This window comes from Oncorhynchus clarkii, chromosome 28 (genome assembly GCF_045791955.1).
Source record: "Oncorhynchus clarkii lewisi isolate Uvic-CL-2024 chromosome 28, UVic_Ocla_1.0, whole genome shotgun sequence".
Taxonomy (NCBI): Eukaryota; Metazoa; Chordata; class Actinopteri; order Salmoniformes; family Salmonidae; genus Oncorhynchus; species Oncorhynchus clarkii.
This window is the reverse complement of record NC_092174.1, coordinates 37201265-37214659: the sequence shown is the minus strand read 5'-3', so window position 1 is coordinate 37214659 and position 13395 is coordinate 37201265. Positions and strand designations below refer to the sequence as shown.

The following is a 13395-nucleotide window of genomic DNA, read 5'->3' as shown; positions in this document are numbered from 1 at the left end:
GTGCGGGTGCAGGCAGCGAACGGTTGAAAAGCATGCATTTGGTTTTACTAGCGTTTAAGAGCAGTTGGAGGCCACGGAAGGAGTGCTGTATGGCATTGAAGCTTGTTTGGAGGTTTGATAGCACAGTGTCCAAGGACGGGCCGGAAGTATATAGAATGGTGTCGTCTGCGTAGAGGTGGATCAGGGAATTGCCCGCAGCATGAGAAACATCATTGATATATACAGAGAAAAGAGTCGGCCCGAGAATTGAACCCTGTGGCACCCCCATAGAGACTGCCAGAGGACCGGACAGCATGCCCTCCGATTTGACACACTGAACTCTGTCTGCAAAGTAATTGGTGAACCAGGCAAGGCAGTCATCCGAAAAACCGAGGCTACTGAGTCTGCCGATAAGAATACGGTGATTGACAGAGTCGAAAGCCTTGGCAAGGTCTATGAAGACGGCTGCACAGTACTGTCTTTTATCGATGGCGGTTATGATATCGTTTAGTACCTTGAGCGTGGCTGAGGTACACCCGTGACCGGCTCGGAAACCAGATTGCACAGCGGAGAAGGTACGGTGGGATTCGAGATGGTCAGTGACCTGTTTGTTGACTTGGCTTTCGAAGACCTTAGATAGGCAGGGCAGGATGGATATAGGTCTGTAACAGTTTGGGTCCAGGGTGTCGCCCCCTTTGAAGAGGGGGATGACTGCGGCAGCTTTCCAATCCTTGGGGATCTCAGACGATATGAAAGAGAGGTTGAACAGGCTGGTAATAGGGGTTGCGACAATGGCGGCGGATAGTTTCAGGAATAGAGGGTCCAGATTGTCAAGCCCAGCTGATTTGTACGGGTCCAGGTTTTGCAGCTCTTTCAGAACATCTGCTATCTGGATTTGGGTAAAGGAGAACCTGGAGAGGCTTGGGCGAGTAGCTGCGGGGGGGGGGGGGGGGGGGGGGAGCTGTTGGCCGAGGTTGGAGTAGCCAGGCGGAAGGCATGGCCAGCCGTTGAGAAATGCTTGTTGAAGTTTTCGATAATCATGGATTTATCGGTGGTGACCGTGTTACCTAGCCTCAGTGCAGTGGGCAGCTGGGAGGAGGTGCTCTTGTTCTCCATGGACTTCACAGTGTCCCAGAACTTTTTGGAGTTGGAGCTACAGGATGCAAACTTCTGCCTGAAGAAGTTGGCTTTAGCTTTCCTGACTGACTGTGTGTTTTGGTTCCTGACTTCCCTGAACAGTTGCATATCGCGGGGACTGTTCGATGTTAGTGCAGTCCGCCACAGGATGTTTTTGTGCTGGTCGAGGGCAGTCAGGTCTGGAGTGAACCAGGGGCTATATCTGTTCTTAGTTCTGCATTTTTTGAACGGAGCATGCTTATCTAAAATGGTGAGGAAGTTACTTTTAAAGAAAGACCAGGCATCCTCAACTGACGGGATGAGGTCAATGTCCTTCCAGGATACCCGGGCCAGGTCGATTAGAAAGGCCTGCTCACAGAAGTGTTTTAGGGAGCGTTTGGTGGCCTTCCTGAGCCAGGATTCAGACACGGCAAGGACATCAGGGTTAGCAGAGTGTGCTAGAGCAGTGAGTAAGACAAACTTAGGGAGGAGGCTTCTGATGTTGACATGCATGAAACCAAGGCTTTTTCGATCACAGAAGTCAACAAATGAGGGTGCCTGGGGACATGCAGGGCCTGGGTTTACCTCCACATCACCCGCGGAACAGAGAAGGAGTAGTATGAGGGTGCGGCTGAAGGCTATCAAAACTGGTCGCCTAGGGCGTTGGGGACAGAGAATAAGAGGAGCAGGTTTCTGGGCATGGTAGAATATATTCAGGGCATAATGCGCAAACAGGGGTATGGTGGGGTGCGGGTACAGTGGAGGTAAGCCCAGGCACTGGGTGATGATGAGAGAGGTTGTATCTCTGGACATGCTGGTTGTAATGGGTGAGGTCACCGCATGTGTGGGGGGTGGGACAAAGGAGGTATCAGGGGTATAAAGAGTGGAACTAGGGGCTCCATTGTAAACTAAAACAATGATAACTAACCTGCACAACAGTATACAAGGCATATTGACATTTGAGAGAGACATACAGCGAGGCATACAGTAATCACAGGTGTTGAATTGGGAGAGCTAGCTAAAACAGTAGGTGAGACAACAACAGCTAATCAGCTAGCACAACAACAGCAGGTAGAATGGCGATTGACTAGGCAGAGAGGGTCGGATTAACTACACACAGAGCCTGAGTGCGGCTGGGGCCGACAGATAAAACATAAACAAGCAGAATGGATTACCGTGATTAATGGACAGTCCAGCATGCATCAGCTATGTAGCCAAGTGATCAGTGTCCAGGGGGCAGCGGTGGATGGGGCAGGGAAGCTGGACTGGCGAGTGTTATCCAGGTTAGAAAACTAACAATGACTAAATAGCTTGTAGCCAGTTAGCTGGTTAGCTTCTGGAGGTTCTTGAGTGTGTTCTAAAAATGTAAAAATAATAGCGGTTCCGTATCACATTGGGTGAGGCAGGTTACCGGAAGGTATAAACAAATTAAAAATCGAAAAGGGATAGAAAGTAAATATGGGTTCAGTGAGTGTTTGGGACGCGGCGATTCAGACGGTTAGCAGGCCTGTGCTAACAAGCTAACAGCTAGTAGGCCGGTGCTAAACACGGTAGCAGTTAGCGGACCGGGCTAAACAAGCTAGCAGTTAGCAGGCCGAATTTGCAAGCAAGGAGATAGCAAGGGCTAGAGAGTTAGCCTTTGGGGACGTCGCGATGGGGGGAGTCTGTTTATTCCTCTTCATGCGGTGACATCGATGGACCGGTCGTGGGTCCGGATATTGTAGCCCAGGAGCTCAAAATGTTCCGTTTGCGGTGGGAATCCGGGGATGAAGAATAAAAATAAAAAAATAAATAGGTCCGTTATGCTCTGGTTAGAGTCGCGTTGTTCGAACTGGCGAGAGCTTTCCGAGCTAAAGGTTAGCTGATGACCGGTTAGCTGAAGACCGCTAGCAATGTTTTGCTGAAGCTGGTAGTTAGTTGGCTAGCTTCAGTTGAGGGGTTCCAGATCCGAAGTAAATATAAATACTTTAGGAAAAATAGCTACGTTGGGTGAGGTGGGTTGCAGGAGAGTATTTAGAAGAAGTTGAGGTTCAGCAAAATGTTTTAAAAGATATGCCAAGAAAAAAACGAAAACAAACGATATATACAAGGGACACAACACGACAACACGTCCTACTGCTACGCCATCTTGGACATCATAGCCACCGAATCATCGACTCATAGCCACCGAGTAATCGACTCATAGCCACAGACTCATCGACTCATAGCCACCGAGTCATCGACTCATAGCCACCGAGTAATCGACTCATAGCCACCGAATCATCGACTCATAGCCACCGAGTCATCAACTCATAGCCACTAAATCATCGACTCATAGCCACCTAGCCATCAACTCATAGCCACCGAATCATCGACTCATAGCCACCGAGTCATCGACTCATAGCCATCGAGTAATCGACTCATAGCCACCTAGCCATCAACTCATAGCCACTAAATCATTGACTCATAGCCACCTAGCCATCAACTCATAGCCACCAAATCATCGACTCATAGCCACCTAGCCATCAACTCATAGCCACTAAATCATCGACTCATAGCCACCTAGCCATCAACTCATAGCCACCGAATCATCGACTCATAGCCACCGAGTCATCGACTCATAGCCACCGAGTAATCGACTCATAGCCACCTAGCCATCAACTCATAGCCACTAAATCATCGACTCATAGCCACCGAGTCATTGACTCATAGCCACCGAGTAATCGACTCATAGCCACCTAGCCATCAACTCATAGCCACTAAATCATCGACTCATAGCCACCGAGTCATCGACTCATAGCCACGTGTCATCGACTCATAGCCACCTAGTCATCGACTCAGCCACCGAGTCATCGACTCATAGCCACTGAGTTATTGACTCATAGCCACCTAGCCATCAACTCATAGCCACCGAGTCATCGACTCATAGCCACTGAGTAATTGACTCATAGCCACCTAGCCATCAACTCATAGCCACCGAGTCATCGACTCATAGCCACCTAGCCATCAACTCATAGCCACCGAGTCATCGACTCATAGCCACCTAGTCATCAACTCGTAGCCACTAAATCATCGACTCATAGCCACCTAGCCATTAACTCATAGCCACCAAATCATCGACTCATAGCCACCTAGCCATCAACTCATAGCCACTAAATCATCGACTCATAGCCACCTAGCCATCAACTTATAGCCACCGAATCATCGACTCATAGCCACCGAGTCATCGACTCATAGCCACCGAGTAATCGACTCATAGCCACCTAGCCATCAACTCATAGCCACTAAATCATCGACTCATAGCCACCGAGTCATCGACTCATAGCCACCGAGTAATCGACTCATAGCCACCTAGCCATCGACTCATAGCCACCGAATCATTGACTCATAGCCACCTAGCCATCAACTCATAGCCACTAAATCATCGACTCATAGCCACCGAAGTCATCGACTCATAGCCACCGAGTCATCGACTCATAGCCACCTAGTCATCGACTCATAGCCACCGAGTCATCGACTCATAGCCACTGAGTTATTGACTCATAGCCACCTAGCCATCAACTCATAGCCACCGAGTCATCGACTCATAGCCACCTAGTCATCGACTCATAGCCACCGAGTCATCGACTCATAACCACTGAGTTATTGACTCATAGCCACCTAGTCATCGACTCATAGCCGCCTAGTCACTCAGCTACTTACAGGTACACAACACTAGTGTGATGTCAAATTCTGGATTCTAACTCAATATTTAGCATTTAGCAAATGCAGAAGTTACACATCTATCAGCATAAAGATCTATAAATCTATCTCAATTTGTAACAAACTTGTAACAAAACTCATACTCCTAATTTAACCCCTCTCCTGTCTCATGCTAAGTGACTAATATAATCCTCTACATTTTAATTGGGACTGTCCCTGACCCAACCTTTACACCTGTCAGGCATTAGTAATGGATAAGAGGGATAAGGATAAGTAGATGACACAACACAATCCGAACAGTCAGTTCTTTACTGAAGAAATCCTCAAACAACTTCATAACAGGAATGTAAAAGTATGTTTATTTCAAAAACACATTACAGTAACACAAGTTATTACGTAATGGGAAAACACTGTTGCTAACACATAAACCTGGAACCTGTGTGTGTGTATATGTGTGTGTATATAAGTGTGTGCGTGTGTGCGCGTGTGTACGCGTGTGTGCGCGTGTGCGTGTGTGTGTGTGTGAGTGTGCGCGTATGTGCGTGTGTGTGTGTGTGTGTGTGTGTGTCTACACATGAAGTAATATAGCTGCTATACATCACATCCAAGAGCTCTATAGTTTTTTTTACCCATTTCTCATGTCAATGAGTATAAATATGGCCCACCTTTCTATCAGCATCAATACAAGAACATACTAATGTATTCATACATGTATCACAGTTATATTTCATAGAAGCTACATGTGTTGTACCTCGGTGGTTATGTAGCTCAAGCATCTATCTCTATGTCATTTGCAACAAACAGAGGAGTTGTTATGGGGTAAAAATGAAGGATGGACTTCGTTACTGAACCTGGCATATAGGCCAAAAAACACTGCCCTATTCCAGATTGAACTCTTCTGCCTAGATCTTAATGTATTGGTTAGTTACAAGCAGATGATTTTGTCCTCTCATAGGCCAGATGAAATTTCAGCCATATGGCTTGTATCTTAAAATCCTCTCAGATATAAACACTTTCCATAGGGCTAGAGATGAGGGGGTGATTTCGTATTGGCATAACAAATGAGGTTACAGAACTCCGAAGGAGGTGACATGAGGGGTCAAAGGGCGCTGAAAGGTCACATTCTGATTGGACATAATCATCTCACTTGGCAAAGCTGTGATAACGCTGCGAAGTGGCAGGGCAGGCGGGTGGTAGTTCCCTGCCACGTGGTAGAACCCTGGCAGCAACCCAACCTCGTTCTCCTCCATCCACTCTTTCTTAATCCTTCCATCATATAGGATCCCTCGCTCCTCCTCTTCTTCCTCCATACCGCCCTCAGCATCCACATCAGAGGGTTTTGGGCCAAGAACCCAATCTGTGTGTGTGAGAGAGAGAGAGAGAGATAGAGAGAGAGAGAGAGAGAGAGAGAGAGAGAGAGAGAGAGAGAGAGAGAGAGGGGGGGTGCAGAGAGGGGATAAGAATAGGTTATTTCACATCATAAACTTGGTGGGTCAAGCTCGGAATGCTGAATGTCTGAAAGCCGCAGTATATGAGACCATATACCACAGTTCTAATTACGTTGGTAAACAGTTTATAATAGCAATAAGTCACCGACTGGGGTTTGGCCAATATACCACATGCCTTATTGCTTAAATATAACATTTTGTGCACTTAGGCTATATAATATTTTAGGTGGTTTATGAAATGCCACCAACAGACCAGTACGTTTTCATATTCGCACTCTTGAGCTTGATGGCAAACTGACAGCCATTGACTGAACCAGTGGCCATCCAAGAAGGGAAAGACAGTCAGATGATCAAACACATGATAGGGAATTAGGACGATGACACACGGTGACACCACAATGGAGAACACCAAGTGGTAAAACCTTCAGATGGTAGCAGATAGATGGAGTCCCAGGTTACCTGCTAGGTCATGCATCAGGTCCTTGATCAGGTGACCCACTATGGCGTAGGTAGCGACTACCACCAACACCACTCCTATAAGTATGTAAACGACATGGCGAGGCAGCTCGATGGCGTCGCGAGAAGGCGGGACGTAGTTTATGAAATACTCTTTCTTGTCCTCCTCCTGTCCAATCATGGAATCCTGGATGAGCTGGCGGGGTTCAAAGTTCAGCTGTGTGAGGTTCCAGGCCACGGCTACCAGTCCTGGGATGTTTTGTGCATGGGTCGGGGGCAGCTGATAGCCCATGGTTTGATTGGTGAAGTACGCTATTGGTATAGTGAGATGCGGTGGGGTACACAGTAAATGGATGATGCACAGACTGCAGACGTTATGTACAAAGCAGATCTGTCTGTATCGCCTTGATGAGTCTGTATAGTCTTTGAGGAGGTACAGTACTTGGTTTCTATGAGGTTTCTATGAGTAGATCCACTCTGTGTACCATTGTACTCTGGATGTTTTCAGGGTTAAAGAAGTGTATCAGACGAGTGAGAGAAATAAAGAAATTGTGGTTAAATGTGGTTACTCTACTTTTCATGAAAGAAAATATAATTGTATTTCAATTGATGGGGTGAGGCTCTGGATAGAGGCCTAATGGGTTGGAAAATGAATGAACGAGAACATAGTAGTTCATTTCAAAAGAATGTGCTGTATTTCAAAAGAAACATACAGAATATATAAACCAAAATTCTTTCTGTGGCTAAGTAAGCCTAGCCTGGGTCCCAGATCTGTTCTGTGCTGTCTTTACAACTCCAACGGTCATTATAATGCCTAGCCTGGGTCCCAGATCTGTTCTGTGCTGTCTTTACAACTCCAACGGTCATTATAATGCCTCGTCTGGGTCCCAGATCTGTTCTATGCTGTCTTTACAACTCCAACGGTCATTATAATGCCTCGTCTGGGTCCCAGATTTGTTCTGTGCTGTCTTTACAACTCCAACGGTCATTATAATGCCTCGTCTGGGTCCCAGATTTGTTCTGTGCTGTCTTTAAAACTCATACGGTCATTGTAATGCCTAGCCTGGGTCTCAGATCTGTTCTGTGCTGTCTTGACAACTCCTACTGTCATTATAATGCCTAGCCTGGGTCCCAGATCTGTTCTGGGTTGTCTTTAAAACTCCTACTGTCATTATAATGCCTAGCCTGGGTCCCAGATCTGTTCTGGGTTGTCTTTAACACTCCTACTGTCATTATAATGCCTAGCTTGGGTCCCAGATCTGTTCTGTGCTGTCTTTACAACTCCTACTGTCATTATAATGCCTAGCTTGGGTCCCAGATCTGTTCTGTGCTGTCTTTACAACTCCTACTGTCATTATAATGCCTAGCCTGTGTCCCATATCTATTCTGGGCTGTCTTGACAACTCCTACTGTCATTATAATGCCAATAATTATCATGCACAGTTGACAAGACAGCACAAACTGATCCGGAAGCCAGGCTAAAGTTGGCTTACTTCGGGTCATGGTCTTTTTGAGGAGGATCCTTGGTTTAATAATCTGTCATAACCTTGTAAAGCAGTTGAGTAAATGTAGGGCAGGCAGAGTGCTAATAGGATTGAACAGGAATCTGTCATCATGTCCAGAGATATCAGCCCTCCATCTGGGAGGATTAGTGATATGACAGGGGAGATGTAAGCCAAAGAGGCTTATGGTCCCTACTGATCCTGATCCTACACACCACACCATACCTTAACTTATTTCCACCACGGACTAGGTTATATTGAGTGTCAAACATGAACCTCTACATTTTATACTGCATTTTTTTTTGTATTTCTTATCAAATGTGAGGTAGAGCAAGGGAAAGACTGAGAAATAAGACAGTCCATCAGGAACTGGTTATGGTGAGCAAAGTAAACTTTCCAGAAGAGAGCAGTGAAGGATTTGAAGACAGATGTATTCTGACAATAATAAAGGGCATGTCCATTGATTAAAAGGAAGTTATCATGAAGGGTTAGGTGATTTCCTGGAAAGTTAAAAGGAAGTTATCATAAAGGGTTAGGTGATTTCCTGGAAAGTTACAAGGAAGTTATCATGAAGGGTTAGGTGATTTCCTGGAAAGTTAAAAGGAAGTTATCATTAAGGGTTAGGTGATTTCCTGGAAAGTTACAAGGAAGTTTTCATGAAGGGTTAGGTGATTTCCTGGAAAGCTAAAAGGAAGTTATCATTAAGGGTTAGGTGATTTCCTGGAAAGTTAAAAGGAAGTTATCATTAAGGGTTAGGTGATTTCCTGGAGAGTTAAAAGGAAGTTATCATGAAGGGTTAGGTGATTTCCTGGAAAGTTAAAAGGAAGTTATCATTAAGGGTTAGGTGATTTCCTGGAAACGTTTAATAAATGGAAAACAAGATCCTGAGTGACTATAATTTAATTTCCCTTTTGAATCAGGGATGTACCGTTCTTACCTTACAAACTTGATGTGTAGCTTCCCCTCAGCTATGTTGTCGCTGAGAGAAAGTCTAGAAAGTTCTCTGTAATCCTGGATGGAAACACTGTTAGGGCCACATCACAACGAACCATGCTGACTTCTCTATTTGCATGTTTCTCTACTCAGTTTCAACAAGAATGCTACGTTTCAGTCAGAGTTTCTGAAGTGGCTCCTATCGGTACGTCGGTCTAGCAGGCAGGGTTAAGATTAGAGTTGTTTCCATTGTCAGAACTGAGGGACCTCATCTTCCTTTTGTCTCATGACTCTAGATAGTATCCAGGCCCACCATATGATGGTGATAAGGATGTTGAGGGTGACCTGAAGGGCCATGAAGGGACCGATCATCACCATGGTGGCAGAGGAAGGGTGGCCGTAGTGGGATGGAAGGAACTCAGGAGAGAGAAATGAAGAAGTGGAGCAAAGAGAGATGAAATGATGAGAACAATGCCAGCAAAAGGTGGAATTCTTGAAAGATAGGGGATGGAGAAATGATGAAATGATCCAGATGTTTTCTCTAGTCGGTCCACTCTGTTTCACCCGCTACGGCTGCCACACACAGGAGAAGTAGCAACAAATACTCTGTAACAGGACTGTCCACCTCCACCAGGAAATTTACTGTAGTGCCAACAAGAATGCTATGGTTTCAGAATTCCAGAGTTTTTCTTGTTGTTGAAGTGTGCTGTTTGTTTTTTCAGACTGGAGAAACATCATTTTTGTTTTTTGTCAACCTTGAGAAGTACAGACAGCATCCATATCCACTCTATGATGGTGGTGATGAGGTCGCAGACCACCTCACAAGCAATGAAGGGATGAATGGTGGCGCCATGGTAGCGGTGGGTGGCGGTGGGTGGTGGTGGGTGGCGGTGGGTGGCGGAGAGAGAAGTGTAGAGGTGAAAGAAAAAGGGATGACGTGATGGTAGTCTTGGAAAAGAGGGGTGAAATAAAGGATGAAAATAGAAGGAGGAGGAAATGGACTTGGTCTTTTCTCCTCCTGAGACACAAACGCCTGCCTACTCAGTGACTAGCCGCTAGTCAGTCTACTCAGTTTTCACCGCCCATGGCTGCCCTGCTGTAATCCTTGACAGGATTTGGTGACTAATTGGGCCAATCCACACAACCACCCCCTAACAACAATTTCATGCTGTACTATTACAACACATTATATTCAAAATACAGAATACAGAATACAGAGAGAAAAGGAGAAGTAGCAACGAGTCAGATTAGTTGTCTTTCCCTGAACTTAACATCAGCTCTCCTAACAAATTCACGCCATTCTTACCTTGTAGCATGCAGAATTGCTCTGTAAATCAAAGCAAGCATGGAATCCTGGAACCAACCATGAAGACAGACACAGAGAGTACACTATTAGGAAAATGTTTTTTCTACTCAGTGGAGTTGGGACTAGAGCTTAAGAAGGTAGGGCTATGTTTCTTTGTCATTCTGGAGAGACATCTTCATCTTCAACCCTGAGGATCCTAGACAAGAGCCAAGTCCACTCTACGATGGTGATTAAGAGGTTGAAGGAGACAATGAAAATCATGAGGGGATGGAGCCCCATGATGGTGGAGGGTAGTTGTGGGGTGGGGCAGTTGCCAGGGGAGAGGGATGAGGGTGGAAAGGGTTGAGGTTTGGGAGTTTGGAACAAAGAAGAAAGGGGTAACTATCAGGAGAAAGAGAGGGATGAGGGATGCTAACCACGTGTATGTGACCAATACAATTTGAGTTGAATAGAGGTTGAGGTGAAGTTAAGACGAATGAAAATAGGATGGAGAAATTATGTTAGGCTGAAGTGGGCTGGATCTTTTCTGAGACACCCAGTCCTCTTCAGGTACTTAAGTAATGTACTTTACCCCCTCCTGGAATCCTTGACAGGATTTGATACTGTAACTAAGCCACTAAACAGAAGCCACACAGAAACGCAAGCGGAGTGCTATTAGCTTGTGAAAATGATATGCAACACCTGTCTGGGACAGGCATTAGATGACTTAAATGATACGTGATAATCTGCAGTTTAAGCCGATGAGAACAACAATTCAACCCCTGTGTGACCTTATAATTAAGTAATCTGACCAATGTGTTAATGATGTAAACCCATGAGAGAAATGTGAGATAATAGAAAATAAAGGAACAATCTTCAGGCTACTTGAAATGAGAGATGATCATACTGGAGATATAGTCTACTGTACCTGTTTTAGCATGATTCCAGATTGATCCAGATGACCCGGTTCTCTACGGATGTGGAACAAGTGGAAAACGGCAGAAAGAGAAAGCAAAAACAGGATTCCCAATGGAATTCTGAAAAAACAAAAAACAAAACATAAAATGTGTAAAGCGACACAAGCTGCCTATAGGCCTAGTAAGCTGTCGGTGGTTGTCATAGTAAATTCACAGGTAGGTAGTGGGTTCCATGGCGGCGCAGGCTCAAGCGGGGGTGACCTCACTAAGCTTCTTGGGCTTGTCTTCTTCTTGAGACATCATGTCAAAGAAGGTCCCTCCCAGGAGAAAGGTCCAGTAGATGATGGTCAAGGAGGTGTTGAAGGTCACGATGCCTATCATGATGGGGTGCAACATGGTGCCACAGCGTCTGGGTGCTCTGCCCTTAGATATAGGAGTGTATGTGTGGTTAGCGCGTGCAGCAAGAGAGTGTGTGTGTGTTTGTCTTTTCCTCGATCTGACTGAACTCTCTCTCTCTCTCTGTCTCTCTCTCTCTCTCTCTCTCTCTCTCTCTCTCTCACTCACTCTCTCTCTCTGGCCCTTGCCCTCTATCTGTTTCTCTCTTGGTATGCTCCGACCCCTCTCTCTCTCTACGCCTCCTTCTCTCTGCCTCTCTCTCTCCCTCTCTCTCTCTACGCCTCCTTCTCTCTGCCTCTCTCTCTCCCTCTCTCTCTCTACGCCTCCTTCTCTCTGCCTCTCTCTCTCCCTCTCTCTCTCTACGCCTCCTTCTCTCTCCCTCTCTCTCTCCCTCTCTCTCTCTACGCCTCCTTCTCTCTCCCTCTCTCTCTCCCTCTCTCTCTCTACGCCTCCTTCTCTCTCCCTCCTCCTCCCTTTACATTTACCATGATCATAATTCTCTGATGCTGCGGTATGTAATCCTCTATTACCACATCTTTCCATGGAGACGGAGGGGAGATAACCGGCTGTAGCGTATATCATGTCTGTAGCTGAGACCCACAATTAATGGGTTTCTTTTGGGTCACGAGCCTTGGCTTAAGACTGGGTCCTGGCAAGACATTGATTTTGTTTAATCAGTTTGGGAGAAGATTATTTTGGTTTAATGTTGAAGAGGACATCTCAACAGTGGTTTGATGAGCAAAGTCCCATACACAACTCTGTCTGAATGTGTCATCTTTGTCTGTTTGTTCTCATAAACTGGTTAGTTTGAGCCCTGAATGCTGATTGGCTGACAGCCGTGGAAATTATTTATTGCAATTTGTGCATTCATTTATACCACGGTATGACAAAAAAAATATTTTAACTGCCATAATTACATTGGTAACCAGTTTATAATAGCAATAACGCACCTCAGGGATTTGTGAAATATGGTCAATATACCACAGCTAAGGGCTGTGTCCAGGCATTCTGCGTTGCGTCGTGCATAAGAACAGCCCTTAGCAGTAATATATTGTCATGACAGGAATTCTTGCTTTTCATTGGCACAGAGGGTTCTCTGCGATGAGACATAGATACACTGTGAGAGAGACAAATTATGATGTTGGAAATGTGTCCTATAGTAGGCTATCTGTCCATAATAATAATAATAATGATGATGATGATGATGATGATAATAATAATGATAGTAATCTTCACTATCTGTAGTTTATGTATTGCACAGTATTTTATAGCAACTCTAATCAGTCAGATAAATCAGTGAAAGTTTAATTACATTTATTTTGGACAAGGTCTGCATGTTCAATTTCATAAAATGTACATATTTTGACATTGTACTCGGCTCTTATGCCAACATAGTTATTGTTTTTAAACATGTGTATGCCTACTATTGCTACTCCACTCATTGACAGCAAGTTCTCCAGTTATATCTTTGTAGCTCCAGTGAAATTATTTCTTACAGTTTGTGCATTTATTTCTAGTATTTTTCTCTGCTTCTCGGCGTTCCGCTCGTGCAGATACGCGCTCTACTACAAGGAGCGCGGGCAGTGGAAACATGTACTTACAACAAACAAGCAAAGTAATCAAATAATATTGTATTTGTCACATGCGCCGAATACAACGGTTGTAGACCTGACAGTGAAATG

General features: G+C 45.2%; 1 long non-coding RNA gene across 1 annotated transcript; it reads right to left on the bottom strand.

Moving 5' to 3' along the window:
- Positions 1–5112: 5112 nt before the first annotated feature.
- On the bottom strand, positions 5113–11933 carry LOC139387390 (uncharacterized). The gene is made up of 2 exons (XR_011629155.1): positions 11329–11933; positions 5113–6133 (listed from the first exon to the last, which is right to left on the bottom strand). It is a non-coding gene; the product is annotated as an uncharacterized lncRNA (long non-coding RNA).
- Between the last annotated feature and the right edge of the window lie 1462 nt (positions 11934–13395).